Raw genomic sequence first — 15,649 nt, 5'->3', positions numbered from 1 at the left:
CTTCCTTCTGTGTTATATTTGTAATACCACATTGATAGAGGCTGGACAAATACCTAGGCAGATAGTACCCTATCTGGTCCCTGGTGAAACCTCACCTTCAAGCCTAAAGCAACCTGAAGGCTGAAAGACGGGACTGCTGGTCCAGGGTGAAACCCATGAGCCAAAGAGAGAAAGTCTGCCCCAGTCTGCCCACCCTTTCCTGACTGAGTCTTTCCGAATAATGCCCTGGGGTGGACTCACCAGGAATTCGAGCCTTATGCAGAGGAGTCTCAACTCTTCAGCTCCTGTGTGGTGGCCCTGGTATTCAATTTGTGAGGTGGAAACCTGCTGCAGGACCCCTCTCTTTGCTGAGCTCTCCTTCTGCTTAATAAATTCCACCCTCCTCAGCCTTCAATGTGTCCACATGCCTTATTTTTTTTTCTGGTCATGTGACAAGAACCTGGATTTAGCTGAACTAAGGAGCAAGAAACCTGCATCAATATGTTTTTAAAAAATGGAATGGCATGCACAAACAAGATCTAAGGTACGTACTAGAACTCCAAGTATGTATTTTCAAAGGTAATGGTGTGAATGGTATCATTTTATTGAAGGATTTGAATTATATTTTAATCCCTTAAAGCCCAGAACGCAATTTATGGCTACAGGGATCTGCCATACATTAGCATTCGGGGATGCTAAGTAACAACTAACTTTATAGTGATGAAACCACTGTCTAATTCTCGTTTTCTACCCAAACCTGTGAATTTTTGAGTCCCCTTACACCAATGTCCTTATGTAATTAACAGAGCTAATAGCACTAGAACAATACTGACAAGTTAAATTATGTAGCATCATCTTACAAGATTATAAATATTTACAATATGTTGGAAGCTGGAAAGTGTATCAAGTTAAATAAGTTGGATATGAAAAAATTATCTAATTTTGTCCACTTAGTTTACTTAAGTGAATATATTTACAAGCACATATTTAACAACTAGCAAAAATATGTTAAATTGGGGTATTGTGTTTACCACTGAGGTTTCAGATGATGGAATATTTGCTACCTCAATAATACTTGAGCTTTGTTGTTGTTGTTGTTGTTGTTGTTGTTGTTGTTGTTGTTGTTGTTTTGAGACAGTCTCGCTCTGTCACCCAGGCTGGAGTGCAGTGGCGCGACCTTGGCTCACCACAACCTTCGCCTCCGGGTTCAAGTGATTCTCCTGCCTCAGCCTCCCGAGTAGCTGAGACTACAGGCGTGTTCCACCACACTCAGCTAATTTTTGTATTTTTAGTAGAGATGGGGTTTCACCATGTTGGCCAGGATGGTCTCGATCTCTTGACCTCGTGATCCACCTGCCTCGGCCTCCCAAAGTGCTGAGATTACAGGCGTGAGCCACCATGCCCGGCCTTTTCTTTTTGACCTAAATAACTAGTTCATTAAATCTAAGGTTAGCTTAAAAAATATCTCAGCTGTATAAAAGCTGGCTTTTAGATAGAAATAAGTAAGCTGATTTTAAAATTCACATGGATATTAAAAGCACCCAGAACAGCCAAACAATCTTGAAAAAGAAGAACAAACTTGGATGACTTATATGTCTTAATTTTAAAATTTACTACCAAAGAACAGTAATTAAGACAGTGTGGTACTGGCAAAAGGACAGACAAACAGATCAACGGAGTCAATTTAAGAATCCAGAAATAAATCCTTATATTATGGACAACTGAATTTCAACGGGGTGGTGAGAAAATTTAATGGGGAAAGAACAGTCTTTTCAACAAATGGTACTGAAATAACCAACAAGTAAAAGAATGAAGTTGTAACCCTTCCTTACACCACACAAAAAGTTAACTCAAATGGATCATACAACCTAAAGGTACATATTAATCATCAAGTGTAAATGGTGCTTCAGGAAAAGCACAGTAAAAGGTAGAGACTAGTTCTAGCATTTTCTGAGAAACCTCCTTGGATCAAATGGCAATTTTTTTGTGATCTTAAAAGGCTGAGGACACATGAGGATGGTGTAAGGGAGTGTAAGTAGGGATGGAGCTTTAGAAGTGATGGCACCGCACAGACTGACCAAGCACCAAAAAGTCTGTCTTTTGTTCAAGAAAAATAACAAACCAGAAGAGCAGGGTGGGGAGGAGACGAAGTTGAACTGTTGTGCCCTTTGAAAAGAACTTAGTTTGCATTCTAATGTACATAAATGCAGGCTTAGAAAATAACTATATGTAAAAGACCATGCGAAGGCAGCAGAAACTAGAGGCAAAGAAATTAGATAAAAAACAGTGAAAATACTTCTTTACCCTCCTCGATCAAAAGGCGAAGGTGGTGTGACACAGGACCAGCAGCTTCCAAGGTTGGCAAATGTTACAGCTGTTTCCCCAGTCCTTCCCAACAACTAATTCTGTATCTGAACACAATACAGAATTAATTCATGAATTAGAACTGTAACAATACAAAGAGAGAAAAAGATCTTGGTGCCTTCCACCAAGACAGAAATACAAGAAGTAAAATAGGTGGTCAGTGGTTGGATGGTTGGCAGAAAGTACATAAATATAGTCTTGAAAATACGGGTTTAAGATTCCTGTGAGTCATCCAGATATACATAAACTGTAAAACTTAAGAGAGGCCAGAGCTAGAGGCACACATTTTGAAGCCATAAAGAGAAGAAGGATGAGAATGCCCCAAATAGAACACATAGGAAATCTACAAGATCAAGTTCAAGGACAGAAAACTTGGAAAAGAAACCAATCCACGGGCCGAGAAGGGGAAAGTACCACTGAGGAAACCAATAAAGGAGAAACTGGAGAGGACAGTGTTGCAAAAGCCAAGGGAGGGGAGAGCCACAGAGCAAGTGTTCAAGGGCATCAAATGCAGCCTAGTGATACCAGCCACACTCAATTAAGCCATTTGATTTTTCTAAAATGTTCTAGATAAATCAAGTAAAGTAACAAATTTGGACAACTGCATCTTATTTGCTAGGTGGCTCTAAAAAATCTTGAGAACTAGTCATAGATACTTTATGTTGCTACACCTTAGAAGGAGCATAATTGTCAGAAGCGTTTGAACCAGAACAACTCCATCTTTGGTGAGGGCTAGGAAAACGAGGCTGGGACTTCCTGGGCTGCATTCCCAGAAAACTAGGCACTTCAAGCCTCTGGGTGTATACAGTTAAGGGAACAAATTAATAATGTTTAAAAAACAGACTCAGACTTGCGAGTGTCCAGATATCCTGGTACCTGGAGAACAAAGGCATTCCTAATTTTGCTTTAAAGACAACAACATTGATTTTTGCAAAATACAGTAATTAAGAAAATTATTCCTTTATCACAAACCCTGTAGCAGAGCACATCTTCCCACGTATACCAGCATTGTACCAAGGGTGGGCCCGTTCCTCCTCTTACTTTCAGGAGTATCCTACTCTGTCCATGGAGTAGCTGTTCTTTCGCCACTTTATGTTCTTAATAAATTTGCTTCTACTTTGCACTATGGACTCGCCCTGAATTCTGTCTTGCACAAGATCCAAGAACCTTCCCTTCAGGTCCAGATCATGACCTCTGTCCTGTAACATTATCTTTCTCTTTTTATTTATTTATTTTTTTTATTCTTTTTTGAGACGAACTCTCGCTCTGTTGCCTGGCTGGAGAGCAGTGGTGTGATCTTGGCTCACTGCAAGCTCCGCCTTCCAGGTTCAAGCGATTCTCCTGCCTCAGCATCTTGAGTAGCTGGGATGACAGGTATCGGCCACCAAGTCCAGCTAATTTTTTGTATTTTTTAGTAGAGACGGGATTTCACCATGCTAGACAGAACATTATCTTTCAAAAGTAAAAGTAAACTTTAATCTTTTCTTTCACAGTTTCTAGGTTTCCAACTTAGTTTTAAAAGGTCTCACCTATCCAAAGGTTAAACTATTGGGTCTACTGTATTTTTTCTAGTGTTTGCCTAATTTTTACATCTAGATCTTTAATTCAACGGAGTTTATTTTTCTATATTGTATGACGGTGAAAGCTAAACTCTTTCCTCTCAGATAAACTGCCTAAAGCATTTTTAAATAAACCACTCTTTTCTCAAATAAACAAAATGTCTTCTTCATCAATAATTTCTCATTCACACTTGGATGTGTTTCTAAACACCATTCTGTTCCTGCCATGTATTTGCCTACTGCTTTGCTAATACCCTTTTATACCAAATATAAACTTACAGCAATGTTTCTTTTTTTGTTTTGTTTTGTTTTTGTTTTTTGAGACGGAGTCTCGCTCTTTCGCCCAGGCTGGAGTGCAGTGGCGCGATCTCGGCTCACTGCAAGTTCCGCCTCCCGGGTTCACGTCATTCTCCTGCCTCAGCTTCCCGCACGCCTGGCTAATTTTGTCTTTGTATTTTTAGTAGAGATGGAGTTTCACTGTGTTAGCCAGGACGGTCTCAATTTCCTGACCTTGTGATCTGCCCACCCCAGCCTCCCAAAGTGCAATGTTTCTTAAATGTGGCCCATGGACCAATTATATCAGAATTACCTTAGAGGTTATTTAAAATGAAGATTCCTCAGATATGCCTCCCTATCTTCCTTACTGCCCCAATACTTAAAAATTGAAAACTCTTTTGGCAGATTCATTTTTAAATTGCAACCACGCGGGTTTTTTCTACACTAATACTTGAGAACAACTGCTTTAAATATCCGGTAAGACCTTCACTACCCAAATTTTTCAAAATTCTCTTGTTGATTCTCATAGATTTATTCTCCTACAAAATCCAGAGGATTTAACATTTCTGTATGATGAAACACAACTTTAAAAGAATCAAAAGGAAAACAAGTATCCAGGAAAAAAATGGTGACAAAATACACAAAGAGCACCTATAAATTAAAATAAAAGGCAAGCAACACAAGGAAAATGGGCAGAGGGTATGAATCGGGAAGCCAAAAAAGAGGAAATAAAAGAGGAAGCCTGGAGGTTAAATACTGGATTTGACAATGTGAAGGTCTCCATTGACCTTAAACTTGAAAAGAGCTTAAGTGTTAAGGACCAAAGCTTAACTGAAGAGGGTTCAAGAAAGGGCAGAAAGAGAGTAAGTAGAAAGATCTCTAAAGAACAAAGCAATGGTAGGAAGCCAGGACAAAAGAGATGCTTTTGTTTTAAACATAAATACTAGAGCTTGTCTGCAGACTGATGGCTACCATCCAGCAGAGGACAGGCTTCTGCAGAAGAGAGTCACACCCTGGAGGAGGAGGAGTGAGGGTGGGAGAAACAGGGACACAGATGTGCGGGGATAGGAGCTTGTAGATTTTCTTCTGGGTGCTTCTATTTTCTCAGAGTAATAAGAAGCAAAATCATTGGATGGGAGGGAGGCAGAAAGGAAGATATTAAAAAATTAAGGAGGAAGTATAAAATAGTCATCTAGGAGAATGGGAGAATGAATGGTCATGGAAAAGGAGTAGCAAAGGCAGGTTGGAGTATGAAATAATAAGACCACAGTTTTAGAAGGATATTGAAATCACTAAGAATCACGACAGAGTAGTGTCAGGGTCACAGGAAGACATTTACAGATTTGGGGATAGGTAGTTAACTGTAACTAGTAGTAATATAGTCTGAAGATAAAACTTGGACACACACACACACACCCTGAGAGACAGGAGGGTATTGTTTCAGTGGCAAAAAAACGAAAATAGAAAATAATCTAAAGATTCATTAATCAAAGAATGCCTGAAAAACATATATACCCATTGAACAGATTATTATGCGGCCATTAAAAATAAGCTACATGTACATGCATTGACCTAGAAGAACTTCTATGACACCTTGCCAACTGAGAAGAATGTACACACGGGCATGCCTGACTTCATGCCTGATTATAGAAAAAGATACAGGCAAGTCAAGGTTTTAAAGAAATTATCCCTAAATATTTAAATGCAGGTCAAAGTCCATTAATCTTTCACCATGAAGAATTTAACAACTCTCAACTTCACTAAACTCTCAGAACTGGTAATTAAAATAACAAGATGAATTAAGTTTAACCGCATTAAAAGAAAATGACCTATTACTACTTACACAACAAAGGTGAGCAAACAAAATCTTGAAATATAAAACTGTGTGATAAATAGCTAGGTTCAAACATCTGAAGTGTGTTTTTAAAATGTTCTATGCAAATGGTCAACTGCATTATATCAAAGAGTTATTTACATCCTACATTTTAATTAGCAATTGTTTTAAATCATAATAATCAAGTATAAGGAAGATCTCTTCTCAGTATGACCTCTATTATTTGAGAGGAAGAACACAGGTGACTTGGAAAGAGTGGAGGAAGAGGAGACCAGACAGGATTTTGTGTCATTCACATCTTGTGTTATGAAACAACTGTACATAAAGTAATAGAGCTTAACCACCACCCAGGAAATCACTTACAAATGATAAACTTCCCAAGGGTATAAAGTGGATGTTAAAATAAACTTTTATGTTAAAAACAGCTATTAAAGAATATTATTAATATCATAATCAAATGCCCTGTAACAACTCCCAATTTTTCAAAAAAAAAAAAATTGCTACAAATGCTCATATGAAAGCCTTCTGCCAGGAGTGGTGGCTCATGACTGTAGTCTCGGCTACAAAGGAGGCTGAGGTGGGAGGATCTCTTGAGACCAGAGGTTGAGGCTGTGGTGTGCCGTGATGGCACCAAAGCACTCCAGCCTGAGCAACAGAGCAAGACTTTGTGAAAAGACAAAGTCAGAAAGAAAGAAACCCTGTGAGAAAAAACAACCCTGTGAGGTGAGAAGGGGCAGGGGAGGCATGCGGAGGCGAGGGAAGGGAAGGAGAGGGAAAGGAGGCAGAAAGCGGGAGAAGGGGGAGGAGAGAAAAAAAATAGGAGAGAGAAGGAAGAAAAAGAGAAAAGAGAGAAGGAAGAAAAGCTTCCATCAGAGATGATGTGTTTTCCTAAGAGAAAAACAGGAAAAAAGTAGGCTGCCACAGGGATCACTTTCAGACTAATGTATCAAATGGTTCTACCTGCTTAGATCTGGGGTTTTAAGAATCTCTTAGGCACACGAGAGATACAACATGGTACCTCAACCCAAAATTGGCAGACTTGTGAAATTAACCTCCACAAAACTCGTGGACTGAACAAAGAAAACGGGAGTCACCCTCAGAATCTAAGACATGTACAATGTCTACAGGAGGGAAGAACTCAACAATGGTATTATATTCGCACTCTACTAATAGAGCAAGCAGATATTTTATGCCCCTCACGTCCACCACCATCATGAAAAGGAACCCGAAAACTCAACTTGCAGAGCAGGGGAAGAGCCCCAACACTTAGAAATGCTCCCACAAAGTCAAAGGCAGCAGAGGATGAGGACAGGGGAAGAGAGGACAGAAAAGGAGAAAATACTGCAGACGGGGCATCTTGATATGCCACAATTTAATTCTCGGTTAATCCTGACCACCACTCAATCTGATTTCCTCCTCTGTATTTTTCTTTCAGCCTACCACACTCAGGCATCAATACTATACAACTGTTCATATCTGCAAACACTAATAATAACATGGCTTAGCATTTTATCTCTAATGAAGTATAAATGAGCGGCTTGCACAATGCTGGGTATCAAGGAATCCGTATTTGCTAGCATGAAATGTGGCTGCAATTTTTCACCAAGCTAGCAATAAATGGGAAACAATTCTGAGCACAGGCAAACAAGGACAGTGAAGGGAACTTTTTATACTATCTCATTTAATTCTCACATACGCCAATTTCAAACAGATTGTGCCCAAAGGCACTTACAACTAGCAGGTAAGGTAGGATTTTAACCTACATGTCTCCCAAGGCATGTCCAAACTTTTTAATGCCCCCACACTCTCTTAATAAACTCTGTGGTGAATATCTTATTGTTGGGGAGAAAAAAGTGTCCTTTAGTACACTACTTCTGAGATTCTCCTTTCCACAAAATTAGGTGACAGTCACACACATTCTACAGAGACTGAAAGAGTCCCAGAAGAATGACGCAAATCATGTATTATGAAATCGGAAACTAGGGTCAAGAAGGGCAGAAAGAACTATTTCCTACCCAGATTTAGTCTCTCAGAGTTGTAATGGAAAGTGCAACCAGAGACTATTATTTACTACCAGGAAAGAGTTTCTTTTTAGAGGGGCACCCTGGTTCTCACAAACATGTTTGCTTCTCAGGCATCCAAAGCTAAAAGCATAATAAAAATACACACCTAGTTCAACAGAATGGTTTTAAAACATTTACTTACTATATATCCTGCTGCCTCCCTCCCCAAAAAAGCAGACCTAAAAGTAGGAAAGTTGTTTTAAATTCTTACAAATATCAACAACACACAGACTAACTTATTATGCGTAATACAGTGGTTCTTACTGTATTTAGTAAAGACAAAGAATTTTTCCTCTCCAAATCCCAACACAATCCTTCAACAACTTCAAAGATTTCAACTATGACCACACAGTTGCAATGTATGACATCGCAATGACTACAAGACTGAAATTGAGATCGTCAATCCATGTAAGAACTTCCTTAATACAAAAATAAAATTGTCAAAAAGACTCTGGACAGGAAATCAATTAAAAACATTATTAGAAGATTCAGTCATATTACTATCCGGATTAGATAAAGTTTCACTTTACAACTAGGAAGCTTTATGAGGAAATAATAATTTGGTATTTTATTTTTAAGAAAACTATTAAGCCTGTATTTATTTTAACCTCAGAAAATGAAACGTTAGCATTAAAGATATATATTGGAAAGAAGGGAGGGAGGAACATTTATTATAGCAAGTCTTTTGCATGAATACATCTAAATTAAAAAGCAGTTTAACAAAGCCAATTCTTTAAGTTTCAGCTATCCAGTGTAATTTTAAAATTGTTTCAGTCCTATTAGTATGATAGCGGAAATAACAGTACGACACTTGAGTACTCTCCTGAACTATAAATACAGTCCCCTCGATTTCCCCAAAACTGATCAAGACCCATTATTTCTTTAAAAAACAGTTTTTATCCCGTCTTCTAGATAAAAATAAATAGGAAACAGAAATCAGGCAAGGGAATATACATCTTTTTCAGTTAGATTCACACACGGATTTTAAATACATATACACACATGCATACGTGCATAAACACATACACTAGACTAGACTGAGCTCTGCTGCCAATTACTAAGAGCTCATGAGCAGGTCACTAAATCTTAATTTGCTCACATTAATATTGATGCAGTTCAACTAGATCAATTTTAAGACTATATTCTACTGATGCCTAGGGTTCCCAAAATTGATTAAGACAATACTGAACAGGATTCTTTATTCTTTTAGTACTACTCCTTATTTATTCCAATCATTTCCTACAAAATGATTAATGAGAAAGTCAGCTATACAAATATTTCAGGAGAACATGAACTATTAGATTACTTAATGACATCAACCTGGCTCATCAATATTTGAGGATCTTCATAATTCCAACTCAATCCAGCTACGTACTACATTTGGCATTACATGAACCTGTACCAAGTCAAGTGAACAGAGAGACTAATTTTTAAGTGACGGTTATGTGTGTTGAAGTAACAAATTCACTTTTAAATATACCTCTTTTCGGCCAGGCGCAATGGCTCACGCCTGTAATCCCAACACTTTGGAAGGCTGAAGTGGGCAGATCACTTGAGGCCAGGAGTTCAAGGTCAGCCTCTCCAACATGGAGAAAAACCCCTCTCTACTAAAAAATATAAAAATTAGCCAGGTGTGGTGGTGCGCACCTGTAATCCCAGCTACTTGGGAGGCTGAAGCACGAGAATCACCAGAGCCTAGGACATAGAGGCAGTGAGCCAAGATCACGCCACTGCACCCCAGTCTGGGCAACAGACCAAGATTCTGTCTCAAAAATAAATAAATAAATAAATAAATAAATAAATAAATAAATAAATAAACAAACAAACAAACTTCTTTTTCCCCCTGTACAAAATAAAAAATAAAATTAAAGAAAATCCAAAGGACAGAGGAAAAATGCAACATTTCCAAACATACAAAAAAAAAGTTAGCAAAAGTAAATATAATGAACAAAGTATGCATATTTGAGAGAAGATAGCTCCTCTGGTTATGTTTAACCTTTGAGAATGTAAAATAATTAAAGTTTCTGAAGATTTTCAAGATGATTTTAAAATGCTTATTCCATTTATAGGAGCTACAATAGCTTAAGATAATTTTGCAAGCTAAGTCTACCCAGAATATATTTTATTTAATTTTAATGATTTATATATCATTCAGTAAGATTACTTAGATGTTTCCTTTTCTCTTCCTCCATTTCCCTTCCCACCCCCAAAAGCCCAGTTTCTTATCTGTAGTTTGCATGGAGCATCTAAAAACACAAAGTTAAGAAAAGGCAAATAACATATAATTAGAACTTATAAGTATGTTGTGGAAATATACAGAATTACCTGCATCACAATTAACATATTGCCTTCATTTGTACCATGTAAAGATTAAACAGCTAAAAATGAGGTTTAAACACCCAATCACTTCCTTTAGTCAATAGTCTCGTGTTGCATTCAAATATTACTCACTTTTTTATCTTTAAATTCTTTACAACATGTTTTCTTCTTCCTACAAATTCCCAATTAGTTTACCACTAAAAAAAGCTTTTCCTGAACAACATGTTTCAAAACCGAAGCTACTAAGATCACCAGTTGTCTTCCCTCTCGTCACCTCCATTCTCTGTTGTGTCATTCCCTGGCCTCTGCAGTTTTTCTGCAAGTGCTCAAAAACTAGATTACATTTTAAAAAACAGAAGACACAGAAAAAAGGATCACCTTAAGTAGCTATGAGAAATATCTGGCCCAACTCTTAAAAAACATTTTCCTCTGAAACCAAGGGAGGAGCAAACTTGCTGCTGTCTCCGTCTCCTTCCCTACTTCTCACTAGGTCACTTTCACATACAAATTCAAATTTGCTTCCCTACATTTTTTAAGAAGTTTAAAATGTTTCAATCCGACAATAACACAAAGGACATGTACAAATGTGAATTAACTTCCATTTTTACATTATCTCTTAAATCATGGGACTTCTGAACATAAGCAATTTCCAAGTGTGAAAAGGTTGAATTCTAAGTTTCGGGATTCAAAACACTGGGTTTCCCAAGTAGTTCATGACATTCCCCCTTTAGTTCATCGTACAGTTAACCTAAATAACATGACAATGAGTCTTACTTCTCTTTTTAGGCAAAATTATGACAAAGTTATCTTTGTCACTGTACCATAGTACTTCTTCCCTGTGCACCGCCCTCCCACATCAGTTTCTGAAGTCCTTTTCCCTCCTCAAATATCCTAAGTACCCTACTGAGCACACGTAAATGCACTGAAGCTCCAAAACCACTTCTTCGCCTACCCAAACCTAGCTGATCCTCAACAGTAATTAGTCATTTCTATAAATGTCTTCCTATTTAAAATCTATCACTTAATATGCCATAATTATCTTTGCAATTTCAATTTTATTGTAAATCTACTAAACTGTCTTGATGCATTCTTAGTTAAGCATTCAAAGTTTGGAGTTCCCATAACCCATTAACTACTAAAAGAAATTTGTAGAGGAGTATTGTGTTACAATGGGTTTACTTAGTCACTTCAAAAGCACTCTTAATTTGATCATGTATATCCCTCAAAGAGACGTAGGCACAGACATGTCTAAAACAAAGTGAGGCGTACTATTAAAGTGGACAGAGTATATTCCTTTTTCCATCACATCTATTTCATTAAAAGATGACAATCTTGGATACGCAAACAAAGTGTCTAGAAAGATACACTCCATGAAAATAAGGGATAATTCCTAGCAAAAGACCCAGGGGGAACAGAGGAGTTTCCTGTTTACTTAGATGCTCCTACATTGCTTACAGTTTTTAATAATAAACATATTACTTGTGTGATTTCCTTTTAAAATCAGTTAAAAATGTCAAGATTAATACATTCAACTGATGTGAAAAAAGACTTTGAAATGAGATCCTGAAAAGGAAGATGTCAACTATCATGATTCTAATGGATAAAATGCTTACTGCCTTTACGTCATCAAAGCACTTTACCAACAGAGACTATTTCCTATAGCAGTCCTACTCAATTTTATTTTCATTTCACAGAATGCTAAAAACCTTCAGGTCACTTGATCCTTAAATTTTTGCCCTAAAATTTCATAAACTCTAATTCACTTCAGATGACACAGAAAGAAATAAAATTGTGCTATATTTCTTATGCCCCATGACAACTGCAATAACCATGCAGAACCTTCTATAGGTTGACAAAAAGCCCTTGAAACTACAATCTCTACTAAAATGTAGTTACAAATTTACAGTAACATTAATACAAATTTTAAATGACCATCACATATTAAAATGGTAGTAAGTCTAATTCATGCTAAACTATCCAAAATAAAGAGGCTACTGAATTCAAATCCCTTGCAGACACTTAGTGAAATTCAAGTTAAGGAAAGGAAGCTAGACAGTATTGCTCAATGACATGGTTTAATGTCCCAATTGATTTATATGGAATTAAAGTAAGTATAAAACTATTTTCTATAACTGTCATAGTTCTACAATCATAAAATGAGAATTACAATTTTTTGGTCAGTTTAACCATAATTGGTTTTAACCTAATATATTTTATAACAAAAGAAATCTATTGTAATAAAAAATTAAATATTTTACCAGTTGACAATGGTAGGAGGTACTAGGTGCTTCAAAGATACGTGCCCTTGTGTCAAAACCTGTCAAAACAAACATAAAAAAGACAACCATTACTACTCATAGTCCAGTTAATCAGAGCCGAATGCTAACTTTTTCCTGGAAGTATTTTACTTCTAAACCTCACATGAAAAGTTTCTGGTGAGTTTTTCTGGAAACACCAATCTATCACACTATCTAACAATATTTTTATCATGTAACCTTTCTTCAAAAATATATAGTACACACACTACACGCCAGTAAGAATACCCAAAACCCAAAACACTAACACCACCAAATGCTTGCAAGGATGTGGAGAAACTCTCATTCATTGTGGTGGGAATGCAAAATGGTACAGCCACTATGGAAGTTTGACAGTGTCATATAAAACTAAACATACCCCATATATATGATCCAGCAACCACAGTGCTTGGTATTTACCCAAGAGTTGAAAACATGTCCACAGCAGCTTGATTCATAATTGTCAAAAGTTGGAAACAATCAACATATCTTTCAATAAAGTCATGGTTAAATTGTGGTACATCCAGACAATGGAAAATGAGTCAGTGTTAAAAAGAAATGAGCCATCAAGACACGACAAGATATGAAGGAAATTTAAATGCATATTACAAAGTGAAAGAAGACAATCTGAAAATGCTATGTACTGTATGATTCCAACTATATGACATTCTGGAAAAGAAAAAGCTATGGAGATGGTAAAAGGATCCATGGTTGCCAGAGGTTAGGGCACAGAGGGGGATGAATAGGCAGAGCACAAAAGGACTTTTAGGACAGTAAAGCTATTCTGTATGTACTATAACGGTAGATACATGTCATCATGTATTTGTTAAAACCTATGGAGGGCACAATACTAAGAGTGACCCCTATCGTAAACTATGGACTTTGGGTGGTAATGATGTGTCAATGTAGGTTCATCAGTTATAACCAATGTAGCACTCTCAGGAGGTAGGGGGATGCCGATAAAGAGGGAGGCTATGCCTGTGTAGGGGAAGGGGCATATGAAAAATCTCTGCACCTTCCTCTCAATTTTGCTGTACACCTAAAACTGCTCTAAAAAATAAAATCTATTATAAAAAATAAGGTATTTCCAAAACTCAAAAAGTATACTATAAAGACTGTGTTCATTTACCCATGATGATGATAAAGAATAGTATTAAGATATACACGTGGTGATATTAATACATTGCTTATAAAAAACACTTTTAAATCTTATTTCAATGATTTTCTCTACCATCTGTGAAGCAAACAGGTTAGCAGTCATTACACAGCTATTTTTAAGAATATATTAACAAGTAGAGCTAAAAGTAGGTTAGTAGTCATTATACAGTTATTTTTAAGAATATATTAACAAGTAGAGCTAAAAGCTAAGGTTTTTTGAATCACTTAATGCTACATACATACCACTGCTTCATTAACTTTTAATTCATTATTAATTTTTGTAAAAACGGACAGACCTTGCAGCCATAAAAAAGAATGAGTTCATGTCCTTCGCAGGGACATGGATGAAGCTGGAAGCCACCATTCTCAGCAAACTAACACAGGAACAGAAAAGAAACACCACACGTTCTCTCACTCATAAGTGGGAGCTGAAGAATGAGAACACATGGATATAGGGAGGGGAACCTCATACACCGGGGCCTGGAGGTGAGTGGGGTAAGGGGAGGGAGAGCATTAGGACAAATACCTAATGCACGTGGAACTTAAAACTTAGATGATGGGTTGAAAGGTGCAGCAAACCAACATGCCACATGTATACCTATGTATACAATGTAAACCTGCATGTTCTGCACATGTATCCCAGAACTTAAAGTAAAATAATAAATACATAAATAAATTAAAAGAAAAAAAAAAAAAAAAAGTCGGGCGTGGTGGCCCATGCCTGTAATCCCAGCACTTTGGGAGGCTGAGGCGGGTGGATCACCTGAGATCAGGAGTTCGAGACCGGCCTGACCAATATGGTGAAACCCTGTCTCCACTAATATTACAAAAATTAGCCAGGCATGGTGGCATGCACCTGTAGTCCCAGCTACTCGGGAGGCTGAGGCAGGAGAATCGCTTAAACCCAGGAGGCAGAGGCTGCAGTGAGCAGAGATCGTGCGACTGCACTCCAGCCTGGGTGACAAAGTGAGACTCTTGTCTCAAAAAAAAGACAGACCTTAAACTCAGATACTACTGGGTTCAGAATCCCTGCTGTTTCGTATTAGCTATGAGTCCAGACAAGGTCATGCATCTATTTATCCAGGGGGGAAATGACTTAAAAATCTTCTTGCTATTAATAATTTCTTATGCCAGTTTCCTCATATGTAAATGAGAATGGTGCTATCCATAAATAATTCATATCCATATTTGTACAATTTCTATAAATAAAAAAGAGCAACAGGAGAAAGCAGGCTATGTATATTAACAGAAAATTCCACATTGTTTATTGCCTATTAAAAATGGTCAACCTCATTAATTATCAAGGAAATACAAATTAAAACAGCATCATTTCCTCCATTAAATTTTTTTAATGAAAAAAATTCACAAGTGTTGGCAAGAATATGGCAAACAAGATACATCTTGACACTCTTGGGGAAGTAGAGCCAGTTAAGAGAGCAATTTGGCAGCATCTAGCAAAAGCTGAAAATGTGGATTCCTATGACCCAGTAATCCCTTTTGAGAAACATGCCCTGGAGAAACTTACGTGCCATGCTTACTTTACACTGCTTTGTTTATTAAATGGCCCAAGGTGACAGGTCCTACTAGGTATGTAATTGGCCCTCAATAAATGTTAAAAACTCTTCAACTTTTATTAAATGCCTTACTCAACTTCAGACCTGACACTGTGCATTCTAAGAATGACACCATAGTACTGAAAAAAAAAGAATTCCTAGTCAGTGGTAGAGCCTGACAAATCACTTTAACATGGCAAAAACTATGAGAAGTGCATCAGCTGCATTAGGAAAACTGGCGATTGCAGCC

General features: G+C 37.3%; 1 protein-coding gene across 1 annotated transcript in view; it reads right to left on the bottom strand.

Annotated features, from left to right (window-relative positions):
* The window catches only part of ACSL3 (acyl-CoA synthetase long chain family member 3), an 81,283-nt gene that overhangs the window by 40,866 nt on the left and 24,768 nt on the right, over nucleotides 1-15,649 (bottom strand). The window contains exon 2 of the mRNA XM_023222241.1: nucleotides 12,653-12,711. The gene's annotated coding sequence lies outside the window, so the exon portion shown is untranslated. The remainder of the gene's footprint in view (nucleotides 1-12,652; nucleotides 12,712-15,649) is intronic.

This window comes from Piliocolobus tephrosceles, chromosome 11 (genome assembly GCF_002776525.5).
Source record: "Piliocolobus tephrosceles isolate RC106 chromosome 11, ASM277652v3, whole genome shotgun sequence".
Lineage (NCBI taxonomy): Eukaryota > Metazoa > Chordata > Mammalia > Primates > Cercopithecidae > Piliocolobus > Piliocolobus tephrosceles.
This window is presented reverse-complemented; position numbering and strand designations above follow the sequence as displayed.